This window comes from Dermacentor albipictus, chromosome 3 (assembly GCF_038994185.2).
Source record: "Dermacentor albipictus isolate Rhodes 1998 colony chromosome 3, USDA_Dalb.pri_finalv2, whole genome shotgun sequence".
Lineage (NCBI taxonomy): Eukaryota > Metazoa > Arthropoda > Arachnida > Ixodida > Ixodidae > Dermacentor > Dermacentor albipictus.
In genome coordinates this window covers 103,573,600-103,587,685 of record NC_091823.1, presented here as the reverse complement: position 1 = coordinate 103,587,685, position 14,086 = coordinate 103,573,600, and positions in this window count along the sequence as shown.

Here is a 14,086-nt window from a genome sequence, read left to right as displayed (position 1 = left end):
GCTGCCCTGTAGCCCATTGTCTTACACCCCTTGGCGGGTCGACGGGAACGCTGTCGCGTTCCACTCTTGAAGGCGAAGAAGTAATGCATGAGTTGTTTCTTCGTCTAGCCGAACCAAATATAGCCAAGCAACAGCAGTTCACCAGGCTAAACAGTGGTTCAACAACTAAAATAAAGGCTAGTATGCTTCGCATCCTGGGCTTAACCTTACCTAAGCCACAGCCATTTTTTTTCAAGATGGAGCTTGTCCAGCAGATTCTAGGTGGTACCGCATCTGTGCCGGTCTCCGCAACGTGTTGCCACTAGAAACGCGCACTTTGCATGAGCGAACTTTGCCGTCGGCAAAGCCGTCTTCACCATGAGCACTTTGCTGTGTTGGTGGTGGGACCATCGCTGGCATGTCTTCCTGATGGGCGTAGGTGCCACAGTGGAAGTCGTCGCAGCCACCATTGCTGACGTGCTGCTGGTGCATGCGTCGGGTGTTATGACTGGATTGCCCTGGCCCCGGCCCAGACAGCATTCCTATCCCTGCAGGGGTTAAAGGTGGTGGCTGCTGGGGTGAAGGTAATTCCTTTTCAAGGCCTGGCGAGCTGTTGCGGGCGGCCATGGCTTGAGGCTGTCGTGGAACTGGCATTCGCGCCACCTGGACAACGGGGGCCAGCGTGTGGTTGTTGCGTTTTAGCCTTTTCACCCCACTGCTGTGCCTCCCTGACAGTGCGGACCTAGATGGAGCCTTTGCTGTTGACGACGGGCGCCCGGCAGGCCCGCTCGAGTGTCGCAGGGCGGAAGACGATAACGTTGAAGACTGCGATGAGGACGACAGTGACAAGGAGCTGTGCACCGAGGACTTCCCTCCACCCGCCGGTTGGAGCACGGACGTGTCAGCAGTGTCGTCACCCCTACCAAAGGTGTCGGTGCTCCCATGCCACTGCTCCAAGTGATTTCGCAGAGCCTGTGGTTTTGTTACTTGGTTACATATTTCACACACAACTAAATAGAAATCATCCCACGCTTGACAAAATCCGAAGAGTCCCATATCCTCTTTTCTTAATTTCATGTCATCGCTTTCTCTTTTCTCTGTCTCTGCCTCTGTATCGGCTTCTTCGTTTTCTGGACTCCTGAAGCAGATAGGTTCGGCCCAAGAATTCCATGACTGCCCTTGAGTAGCCGACGTACTATTGGTGGCCGCCTTTCTGTGAAGACCTTTCAACAGTTTGGCAGTAGAAGGGTATTTGTCTTCTACTAGTTGGAAGCGGTGTCGCAGAGTTGCAGCAAGAAGAAAGGGACTGCTGTAGGCACCAAAAGGAACCCTTGTGATGCGCAGTTCGTTAATATGGGAAGATCCTTCTTCAAACCAGAAGTAACAAAACGCGTCTCGGTCTTGTTCAGCTGGCGACATTTGAAGAAACGCTTTTTCGATATGGGCGGAAATTATAATCTTGAAGCTGCGAAATTTCAGCGTTAAGTCGATGATGTTGGGGTTCAAATTCGGTCCTGTCCACAAGACATCGTTGAGTGAAGGTGACTCCGGAGCATGAGAAGAGGCGTCGGATACCACCCGTACTTCAGTCCTAGTTCTGTCGCGTCGCACTACTGCTCGGTGTGGCATATAGTACGTTATATGTTCACTCGTACTGTCCATTGTGACCTTCTCAGCGTAGTCTTTTTTACAGTAGCTTTTAATGGCAATGTCATATTCCTTCTGAAACTCTGGTTCTCGATGTAGCGTTCTCTGCAAAGACTCCTGCCTCTTTAACGCAACATCGCGGTTATCTTTAAGCTGGGAACAATTGCTGCGCCACGGCAGTTCAACTTTTTCGCGACCATTGTTTCTAATAGTTGTTTCCACGCAGTTCTTCAGGACGTGTTCGTCATCTTTCGAAAGTCTGTCTTCGTTAGTCTGTCCCAGATTTTCTATTTCCCAGGAAGACCTCAGTTGCTGGGAAACATTGCCTTCCGTTAGGCATATGTTGAAGTTCCTTACGGTTTCCTCCTTGTAGAACTTAGGTGGACTTCTGGTATCTCCATGAAGTGTCCATCCTATGACAGTTTCGATGGCGGTCAAGGAGTCGCCCAGTCGATGAATTCTTTCGCTGACGAGCTTCCAGTAATAGTCGGCACCTATAAGGACGCTTATTCCAGGCTCAGGTGAGACCTGAACTGCGTTGACGTCAGCCAAACGTAAGTTTTTGCTTTTCAAATTGGCAAGTACATTTGTCTCTGTTAATGCTGACAAGTCATTGCATATTTCGGGAACTTCGATAGCCTCTACTTTAAGTGAGTTTGAGTCGTACTGGCTATGCAGCGTGACTCGCACTCTCCTATAATATTTCCGCGGTGCTGAAACGTTTCCAAATCCCGAGATGGTGAGCTGCTCTTTGGCTAACATAGTGGCTTTCAGCTTCCTAGACAGTTCTTCTGTGATGAAGCTGCGCTGACTGCCACCATCAATCAACATTCTTACAAAGCATCTGCTTCCTGAGCCCACAGCCCAAACTTGGGCGGTCTGCAGAAGAACTGTGCACTTTGGCGAATCTGTTGAAGAGCTGGAAACCGTTGTCTGCGTTTCCGTATTCTTCTGCTTCCATTTTGGGTCGCACATAGTGGTGATATGTCGCCCCATGCATTTCGCACAGCTTAGTCTCTTCCAGTTTCGACATTCCTTAGCTTTGTGAAATTGTCTAGCGCAGCGGAAACAGCATCCTAATTTCCGTAGTTTCTGCTTTTTCTCGTCTCATGTAAGTTCCGTTGGGTAGACATCCACCGAGTGATCTTTGTCTCCGCATAATATACAACTCTCTGGAGTCAGTTTAGTCAGTTCAGCATAGATGCAGAACCTTGAAAATGCTCATTAGATTGTCGTTTTGCTGTTGAGGCTTGTTCTCTCTTGTCAGAAGTCATCATGATAGTCTGTTCCCGGCTTCTTACTTCAAGGCTCAAGAAGTCTAGAAGAACAGACATTTCGTTTAGACTTTCATTAGTAACGCCTGTATTTGTCGAAGACAAGATGCGCTGATTATAACGGAGTACCATTTCTTGCGGAAGATTTTGTATTATAGCAGTTTTCAGAAGCACTCCATATTCTTTTTCTTCGACGCCAAGGTTATGCAGGGATCTCACGCGAGTCTGCACTTCTTCATGCAGCCTTTGAAGCCCTTCAAAATCTTCGCAAGAACGAACTTTACGTAGGTTTAGAAGGCGACGCATGTGGTCGTTAACAATCAGTGACTTCTGACCGAATCTTTCTTTGAGAAGTTCTATAGCTGTGCTATAGCTCTCGTTAGTTGTCGACAGGCCGCTGATGATACCTTCCGCTTTACCCATCAAGTAGCTCCGAAGATATTTCAATTTGTCTACGTCGCTAATATATTGGTTCTGGTGAATAGTAGACTCAAATTGATCCCAAAATTCCGGCCATTTAATGGGGTCACCATGAAACTTCGGCACATCGAGCTTCGGTAGCTTAACGTGTGCGCGTGCTTGGCGAAAGTCATCGTGAGATTCGCGCGTAGTCGTTGTTTGCTTATCGGATAAAATGCGTTCAGCGCGGGACTTCGCGAGGACGATAGATTCTTGATACTGTCCGACGCTGAGAAGCTCGTCCTCAAGCTTGTCATCGGTAACCTGCTCTTCTACTTGGTTATCAAGGTCCGTAAGCATATATAGCTTCCTTTATCTTCAATAAGTTAAGATGGTCGGTCAGCTCACCATATGGCGTTGGTTCCGTCTGCATAAGAGTTGTCATGTCGTTGATGATCCTGGTGACCGCCGCTCGAACGGTAGCACGCTTCCGTCGTATTCTTTCCATGTCGTCACGTCGGGAATGATAGGCCTCGTGATGACGTGGATCGTTCTTAGACTCTGTCGCAGCGTGGTCGCGTTGATCGCGTCGGTAGGTTGTCCTCTTCAGGTAGCTCGCTTCATCGTTAGGGGTCTTCAACTGTAGGTCTGATATCCTGGTCACGGCACCATATGTTGAAAACCAGGAAGCGGAGCCGAAGTAGAGAACGTCTTCTTTATTCGACGCTTGCAAAAACAACTAAAAGAATGCAGGCGCGCGCTCGGCTCGACGCTCGCTTCTAACTTCGTCTTCTTCTCTTCGTTTCCGGAGCATAATATTCAACAGTAAACAAACACCTTGCACCAAACGAATGATTATACTCACCAAAAGTGACATGAAATTTCGCATGATTTAACTCCATGTGCTTCATTTTGTTTGGCGAATAATATGACGACACTTTCAATCCTTTTTATTATAGTATTTTATTAATTTATTTGCATTTTAAGGTCACGGGAAAACACGAACTAAGTTTTGTTCTTGCCAAAATTCTTCCTATGTATTTTTTTTCTTTAACGATCTCTCGCAGGTGTTTACTTGATGCCACACCCCCCTCCGATATGTATAAGCTTGCGCTTTTCTTTCAAACCCTCACTCACATACCATTGTATTTGGTATTATTCTTTGGAAGATGTAAAGTGCATTCTATATTTTCCCATTCCCCTTACAGGCCCAAGTTTCAGCCCTCCTAACAAATATATTCATTAATTTTCTGCCATTTATATGCTGCTATTAATAGCCAAAACTATTTTATTCATGGGTGGAAACTTCCATCGAATCATCCATCCATCGAACCAAGTAGTCACGCAATGTAAACTGCAGCGAACAGTTTGAACGCTTGTCCAAGTATAACAGCACAGCTCCTATCGTAGCAGAATGGTACCCACGCGGTTACGATTGTCGCGTGTGTTTGATCTCTCCTAAACCGCAGCTTGGAAATAGAGGATAATGCTGCAATAAGGTCACATTAGTGGATGGAACATTCAGAAATACACAATTGATCTCCGAGGCTGATTGTAGGCACAAATATGTGCGCTTGGAAGTTTGGAAAAGACAGGTTCGAGCGGGAAATTGTGGAAGCCTATTTAATCAAAAAAGAGGGCAACGCATGCGTCAGCAGGCCGTCCATTATGCTTAGTGACAAGGAGACGATTTTTTTAGAAGGTTTCATTTAGGCTTCATGTTAGAGTGATTTCATTTGGTTTTACCGTCTGTCTTCCTTTTATTTACCTATTTTTTATTTTGTTGACGATTTTCTAGTGGCTCTTAAGCTTTTGTTGCACTTTTTTTTTGACGCAGACGCTGTTCTTTAGACCTTTATCGTTCAACACTTCTGTCCCTTTAATTGTTTGTCACGTGGTTCATTTTTCGCGCGGTCACATGTTTTATCAATTTTTTAGGTGAGTGACTATTAGAGATTTTAGTTTTGACGCAGACGCTGTACTTAGACGCCTTTTTCATGTTATTTCCGCGTTATTCGTTGGTCATTATTCCCATAGTCGTGCGGGTTTTATCACTGACTGGGCCTTAGGCGTTTGAAGTGTGTTATGTTGTGAATAGTTTGGTAGTGAAGCGTAGACGGTACCTTTTATGTCTGGTTTTGTCCCCTTTGGCTCGGAAAAAGACTCCCGCGCTGATCCACGTGTGGTTCCTGTTTGCTCATTCGATATTATGTGCCAGGTATGATTTCTGAGTTGTCGATAGATTGCTGTTTTTTACTTATAAAGTTTTGTGCGCGACTCGGCGTGAATAACGAACATAAGGCAGGTTTGTTGCGAAAATAAACTTAGTTGTGAGTGGCGCCGGTCCTGTCGTTTGTGTTCTTCTTCCTGAGTCCTGGTCTTCTGCGCCTTGCCTTTACTGATTCAAAGAGGCCAAAAATGGTCGCGTGAACACTCCGCATACAAGATCAATTCGTCCTCAACTAATCGATTTTTGATGCCCGATGCAGCCGAGCGAGGGAAGAGGGCGCGACATTAGTGTTCCTGTATATGCTCCCGCAGGGAGCATATACAGGAACACTAACAGGGAGCAGGGAGCATATACAGGAACACTACGCGACATGTGCACGTAGCGACGTCTCAGGTATAGTGTACTAGAATTATTCTAGTACACTATAGTCTCAGGTGCGGCGGAGGCCGCGTGAGAGCACATACCCGAAGCGCCGTCGCTGTTATTTCTGCACAAAGGCTTCCCCCGTATCGAGGAGCCCGCAACATTCGTGGAAAGAAGAAAAAGGGGCCCGTGGCATACTCTCTTCGCAACATAATGTTGCTCGCGGGGCTGAACCACCATCTGGGAAAGACAAGACTATTTCCACCTGTGCCAGATTGGTTTCTGGCCTAAGGTTGACATGTGCGAAAGTAACCTCTTTCTGCATCAAAGCATCGCCAGTACCAGCCACTTCGGAGGAAAGATGTATGGGTTCTTAGTCAGCCGAACCAAGAAGAATGTTGAGCACAGTCTGCAACGAGGAGGTACTAGTGGCCTTTCGTGAAGCCTGCCCAGCCTTTATGAAACTAGGTTGTCAGTGTTGCCAAAGCATCTTATGCAACCAAATGTTTGAAATATGAAGTTACATTAAACAGCCAAATACTTTTACGAACTGCATAGGTGAAAATGCGAGTAAAACCCAGACCAACACACTTGGTTGCAGGAGTGATTCGCTGATGAGGTAAGAAGGTGACTTAACAGTTGGTGATAAGGTATACCGAATGCAGGTATGTGCACTGTGTATACATACGTACCTTGCAGTCTGAATTAAGCTTGTCCAGCAAAGCGACCGTTTACGAACTGCGCGAGGGTCCTAAGCCGTGGTAGGTGCTGGATTGCAGATATCTTTGTTCTATATAGCGCATGGTCCAAACATACGGCGTCAGCGGTTATATATCGTTATATATATCAGCGGTTATAGTAAGAAACGTTGTGTGGCGTGACTATGCGAAGCTCGTTTTCTCTAGCTTTTTCGAGAAAGAGGATGATAACTGAACTTTTTTTTCCAGTTGTGTTCGTTCCGTTCTCTACGGCGCACTCACACGTATTACGGAAATGTTGTCCTCAAAAATAGCCACCGCATTCTTTTTATGCGATCCCTCTCATATATTATGGCTCTATATAGGCCAAAAAGGCAATGCCGGAGCGCACAGCTTATATATGTATCATACTGGTTCAGCAACCGCCGTGATCGCTGTGTTGAGCAGCACCATCGGCTTCATGCAGGAAGGATAGCGTAGAGATATAGTAATTTCAAGCCTATTAGACTTGAAATGCGTGAGAACGGTGCCGGTGTATCAAAAATATTTGATAGCGCCAGCAGCTTAGATGTTTCGTGGTTGCCTGAGGTTGGCCGTGAGGCGAGCATGCACTCTTATGTTTTATGTTTTACTTCCTACGCCAAGCGATCGGACAGTGAGCATATTTACCATTTAATGCGGATAATACAGAGACACCGGTATTCGTTGTTGAATCGAACCGATATAAGCAAAATATTTCACAACATATACCCACACCGCGACTGATAATGCGCATACACCGCGGCTGATTATGCGCGTCACATTTTTTCACTCCCAAGACATATTTCTGTCTACTGTTGTTACCGATGCACTGAAAGGCTTCCCTGACGACCTTATTTGAGCGGACATGGCGTAATTTTCACAAGGTATGGTGTACACCATACCGAAATCGTTCCGTAGCCCGCGAGAGCAATACTTTCAGGCAGCTCCGCGCCGGATCGCACAAGCCAGAGAGGAGGAAAGGCTCGCCGCACGCCCTATCCTACTCACCCGATGAAAAGGTCTATAGTTGCTGCTTGCGTTCTCACGTCTCCTCCCCCTCTCTTATATGTGAACTTCCACCTTCTCCTCTCTCCCTCTCCTCTTTACAGTTAGTAAGTAAGTGCTTTATTTCCCATATACTACATACATTTGAATATGGACAGGTCTTGAGGAAAAAAGCTGCGTCAGCAGCTTGACTAAGTCCTAAAACCCATTTTATGGCAGCAGGGGGAACAAGAGTGCATGTGGGACTGATAACAATAAAGCAGACTGAGACGAATAAAATAACGCAAAGAAACAAACAAGAATTGATAATCCAAAGCAAGTTACTTAGCTTACATATTAAGAAATCAGCAGTATGGAGAGAAAAGAAAAGAATAACGACACTCAGATCAGACATGCATACTAACAACAGATGATGTTGCAAAAGTAATATTGTGATCTACAAGTATAAATTATTAAGCATAAAACCAGCTCTACCAGCAATAATAATTATACAGACTAGTTAACGAAGACTGTGAAACATCGATATCAACTGCGATCAGTGTGTTAAGCAGGACAGGCAGCGTATAAGCAATCATTTGCTTTTCATAATTAGTGCGTGGGTGCATTACTTACTAATATTCTGGAGATCGTGTTCGATACTGGCGTATGTTCTGTTTAAGGTTAGCTATGGCACAGATATAACAATTACTCGATTTACGCTCCGTAACGTATGCACGGACTAACCTGTAAGTGTATAAATTATGCGCTTTGTGTATTTTCAGTTCTTGGAAAAGAGCTTCACTTGGGGAGTCCGACAAGTAAGTCGGGTTTAATCGCTCATACAAATAGGCGGGCACAGTTGTAGAGCAGCAGCTTCCAGGTTTATTTTATTCGGTATAAGTCAGTGCCACAGCCACGAGCACTGAGGCAGACGCGAGAGGATGAAAGAGGGCGGCGCTGGAACACGGTAGAAAATGACAAGAAAGCAAGCTGACGAAATGGAAGTATACATATCTCTCGCTACAGTACGAAGTAAAACAGAAACACGCAGACCTTCGGTTTGTATGTTTCAATATTTCTCCAAAAATGAAACTGTCTATTGAAGCAACAGTTTAAACAAATAACTGATGTTGCCTCAATTAAATGTCAAACTCACGTGTGAATGTGAGTGACGTCACAGCAATGACATGCATGTAGCCGCGCGGCCGGCCCCCGCGAGACTAAGGGCAAACGGCGTTTCGCTTGAAATTTAAGCTCTGTGCGCGGCGCGAAGCGATCAGACACGGTCGTTAGCGCGCATTGTACGCACTGAGCTTGTCAGCTCAAAATGGCCAGACCTCGTGAGGGGCGCTTCAACGAGGCCTTCAAAATCTTGCTAAGGGGATGAGGGGCAAGCAAAACAGATTGCTGGTCGCATCGCAAACCAGCTCCGAACTCGGCTTTTCCACGTGACGAAAAGTCCGGCGCCACGAGAAGTTATCGTATGATATCCCCTGCGACAAGTTCACCTTCCTGATTAGTTTTCCTATAGGGAGCCGGCCTATGACGAATGGCCGCGTGACAAGTGGGCCTAGAGCCGCAAGTGCCCGTGGAAGCCAAGACTGACTGATCACACAATCACATCGTAGATGTGGCGTCCCGAATGTCCTACACCAATGCCTGCTGCACTTCAAAAGAAGTTGAAATCATTGAACATTTTCGTAAATGCAAGGATTGGAAGAAACATTCACCTTGCTGACAAGGCGCAAGAACAAAATGCCCGTGCGCTGCCAAATTTTATATCTGCGCCGTTTTGGCCCGGGGTTGCAAGCAGGAAAGGCATTTTTCAAAACGGCAGTGAGTGAGAGCCGCAGCAGGCCCCGAGAATTATGCGCTATGAAAGCAGTTTTTACTTTTATGCGCGCGTCCCACGTGTGTTAATTGTCGTGCATGTTCCTTGAGTCTTGTGTATCATTTCAGTTATCATCGCTATCACGGGGGTAATAACATGCTGTGGGCCTTCCGCCAGGTATTAACCTCTCTAATTTAATTCAAGAGCGATCACTATCTCTCTTCGCTAATCTCAACCACAAAAGAATTCGAATTTCTTGAAAGTGATGGACATCTGCTAGATCTTGGGCGTTATTGTTTCCTGCGACATCGGCAAAGCCTCTGCTTGGCCTGTGGACGTTTTTCGAAAGAAACGTATAAGACCAGCGTGTGTCTTGTGTTCGTCTTCTTCATGTGCTTCACCGCTTCGCTTTCGCCAGGACAGTCATATCAGGGAAACTTCCGTGTACACAGAGGTTCGTTTTACGCACACCAACGGTTTTTTTTTTTCGTGGCTGCTAAACACTTATTGAATTATAGCAAATCATTTGCATTCGTCGACCCTGCCTCTGTTGATCAGTGCTGAGCAAAGCTTCTGAAATAAGATGATAGAGAGAATGAGAAAACTGGGCACTTAAACATTGAGAGCAGTAAATTACTTTTAAGCCCTCGTGATGGCTTTGCAGTACGAGGTCGAGGGATCGAATCGTGGCTGCTGCGGCTGCATTTTGATGACGGTGGAATGGAACAACTCCCAGGTACCGCTAATTGGGTAGACGCAGAAGAACCAGAAATGGTCAAAATAATCCGGAGTCGCCCCCTCCACCCTGTCTCCAATAAGATGTGCCTGAGAAAAGCCCAAAATTTGATTTAGATATTACTTTTGAAGGAGTGGACGAAAAACTCGTACATCATCCTTTGCCGACCGGCAGTTCATGGACACCATGGCTGGGGTGCGATATTGTTTATTTCGCTGTGTGTGTTTTTTTTTTTTCAAAACGGTTTCCCGTCGTCCCTATACCGCGTTATCCAGATATGCTATCGAACGGTGTGTATGAATGAACGTGCGATGCCGAGCAAGTGTTAACGTGCCAGTCTGTGTGGAAGTTAATGGCGAAGAACGAGATGAGGAGATCTTTATTTCCTGAAAACAAGGACACTCGGAACCAGTCAATCTCCACCACATTGCTCGGGAATAAATTCGTGCCTATGGCAAGCGTTGCATTGGAAACGGAACGTTACTGGCGCCTCACCTTGTCGTTTTTAATCGCACTGTTTACCATACGAAATGTAACGGTCAATAAAAGCGTGCCGTCGTTCATCGACAAGAAGCAGCGTAAGTTCCCCGTGGGACCCACGACGGATAAATAATTTCAGTTCAATATATTTGATGGAAAACTTCGCGGAATGAATAATGGGTCAAAAACGGAATCAACCGCTTGACGAGACCACTGCCCGAATCATCCTTTCGTAGAGTCTGTGGGTTGGTCTGTCCGTATATCCGTACACCTCTAAGCACTTTTTTCTCTCGTGGTCTTTAAGCCCCTGAACGCAGCCACAGCAGCTGGTCAGCATCCGCCACAGAAGGCCGGCGATTGCCCACTTGCATACGTTGGTTGTGCATGTTTGCGTCTTCCATTGTCAAACAAAAAAAATATCGTACACCTACACGAGGACAGGGAGCGTTCCGGACATCTTGACAATGCGCGCGCTATAGTCGCCACATCTCGGCCGTTATCGCAGTTTCTTTAAGCAATTTGACTCTATCCCAGAAGAAGAAGTATTTTAATGATTGGAAAAATGTAGAGAGGTCGGCCGGATAATGGAGCATATTATATGATAATTCCTATTATAGCAATGATTCTATTTCATTTATATTGCTTATTTCGATCCACCCGCATTATCACCACGATCGGCCAGTCTTCGGTGGTGCAGATGATAAGAAAATCACAGAATTCAGTAAAAGACAAAACACTTCAAGACACTTCAAGACAAAAAAAAAAGCAGTTCAATTGTTGACAGAGTTGATGCCGCGATGTGATGTTGACTAACCACTTTCACAGTCGAGAGTCGCGCTTGTCTGAAATTTCTTCTGTCTCGATTCGACGTCACCATGATGAAAGCGCGGACTTTCCCGAACTTAGGAGAGCGGCTCCAAAGAATTTGAGTGAGAGGTCTTCGCATACGCCTAGGAGTTCCGCGCGCGACTTGTAGCTGCCTTTCTATTACAGAGGCTCGCGAATCACCGCTTCCAGTTCGGAGAACTTCAGAAAAATGTCTCTCTTTTTTTTCCCTTAATCTGAACATGGAAAATCACCCATTGGATTTAAACATAATGAAAAGGGGCGAAAGTCGTATCCATAAAAAAATCCAAGGCTATCTCTGCATCCTTCAGAAAAATGAGTTTCGCAAATCGGGGCTTACCTTCCCAAAAAATAGAGTTGGCAGTAGATGGTATAACTACAAAACGAGACAGGTTTCATTAAAGCTACGCAACAACTAGCACTATACCAAATATTTCGGGATGATAATATTTAGGTTTTCCGGATTTTTGATTTCTTTTAATCGCCTGTTGCAGTTGACATAGTTGCAGTACTTGAGCTGGATTAATCAGAGAGGCGGGCATAGTCACTGCTGAAAGCGAAACACATAATCTGCTAATTTAAAAAAATCATAAGTTAGCTTCTTAATTAATAACATAATGGCATATAATTGCATTTCAAAGATTGCATCAAAGTGTATCCATTTGGAATAAATTTCCATAATGACACCAGTTTTGAGATATGCGCCATCAAGCTCGCAGTGAGAATTCACTGTTGTTTGACTTTTTAACGAAACGCACGTCTACGCGTTGAAAAATAGAGTAACTAGAACGCGCATGTATTTTGTCCCACACTTTGGGAAATTATAAATCGAAACTGGTGTCATCCTGGATATACAAGTGGATATGCCTTGTAAATTCACCGGCTACGATTCCTAAATCGCACTACATGCCGTAAATATTTATGAAGTTTATTAGTGAATTTGTGTTAATTATTCTAACATGTGTGTTTTGATGTCTCCTTCCAGTAATGTCCGCCTCTTCGACTAATCCAGCTGAAGGACAGGAATTACGTTATCTGCAACAGGCATAATTTAAAACATTCCGGAAAGCTTAGACATGATGACCCCGTATATGCGGCATCTAGGATACATACCATGCCTATAGAGATTCCTCTAGTTTAACACAATCATCTACTTCAGCAAGAGTTATACCATACTTCAATAACGAACAATCCTCTCGTGCAACTTCGTCAACAATTATATAACAGCTTAACTATTCGCTATCTTATGCGCGATAATATTTATAACTTCCTTAAGAGGATAGTTTACATCTCCTTCCAGGCTTAGAGTGACAGAAAGCTGAGCTAGTTGGTAAGGATTCATTATGCAAAATAGAGGTGAGGCGTGCAGACAGGACACAAGAGAAGAGAAGTGGACAACACGAACGCCGACTATCAACTGAATGGAGCACAGAGGCGAAAAAGAAAGAAGACACAAAACTAATCTGCGCAAGCTCGATCAGGAATGGTACACCACGTGTCAGTCGGGTACACGTGCCGGTCTACGTGAGAGATAACTGTTAAGGCACTTAATCTCTTCCTTGTGTAAAGTAATCGAAGGCTTACTCACGCACGCACTTCTGCCATTATAGATATACCAGGCCTCTACCATAAGACGCGTATTTTCATTCCTATGCCTGTGCAATATCGCGCATTTATCTATCTCTGGCGTGCAGTTACAATCTCGGCAATGTAGCGAAAGATTAGAAGGCGATCCACTGGTTAACGACCTTTTATGTTCCATTAGCCTCTGATTGATACACCGTCCCGTTTGCCCTACGTAGAACTGGCCACAGCTAAGGGGAATTGTATAAACCACACCCATATGACAGTCAGTAAAACTGTTGTTCTTATTTTGCCTCTGGACAAATATCTGTTCGTTTTTTGCCTTTTACCTGCTTCTTTTTCCTCAGTACGGCAGCGCATATTTTATCTAGCATATTGGGAGCAGTGAAAGTAACATTAACATCATATCTACTTGCAACATTTTTAAGCCTGTGCGACACTTAATGAATATACGGAATAGCCACTACTCTTTTTTTTGCTATTAATTACTGCTTTCTTTAATCGCGTACGTCCCCCTCGAAACCGACTTCTTTAGGCGCTCACCCGCAGTGGCCACTGCTACACTAGGATAACCTGCTTCATTAAAACATTGCGCTCATTTTGTGCATGCAGGATCTGGTCGAGAAAAGACTTAAGGCACGACATGGCAATTCCGTTTTTTACTACTTAGGAATGCTTGGATTGAAAGTTTAGCAACGGCTTCGAAGATCTTGGGGAGTACTGCCAGCAAACATGACTTTGTTCGAAGACCAAGGAAATGTCAAGCACCAGCGCAGAAGACTCGTTCTTCTGGCCTCTTCTTGTTATCCACGACTTCGGGTGCACTTTTATTGCTCACCCCTTTTTTTCTTTATTTTATCTTTTCTTTGCGATTTATTTATTTTTTCCCGCCCCCTCTATTGTATGGGAGAAGCAAGCGAAGGGTGGTGAGGCCTCGTTAATTCACTGCGTCGGTTGTAACCACTTTCTCCCTCCCCTCACCATCCTCTCTTCCAGTCTAGCTAATCTAGTCGA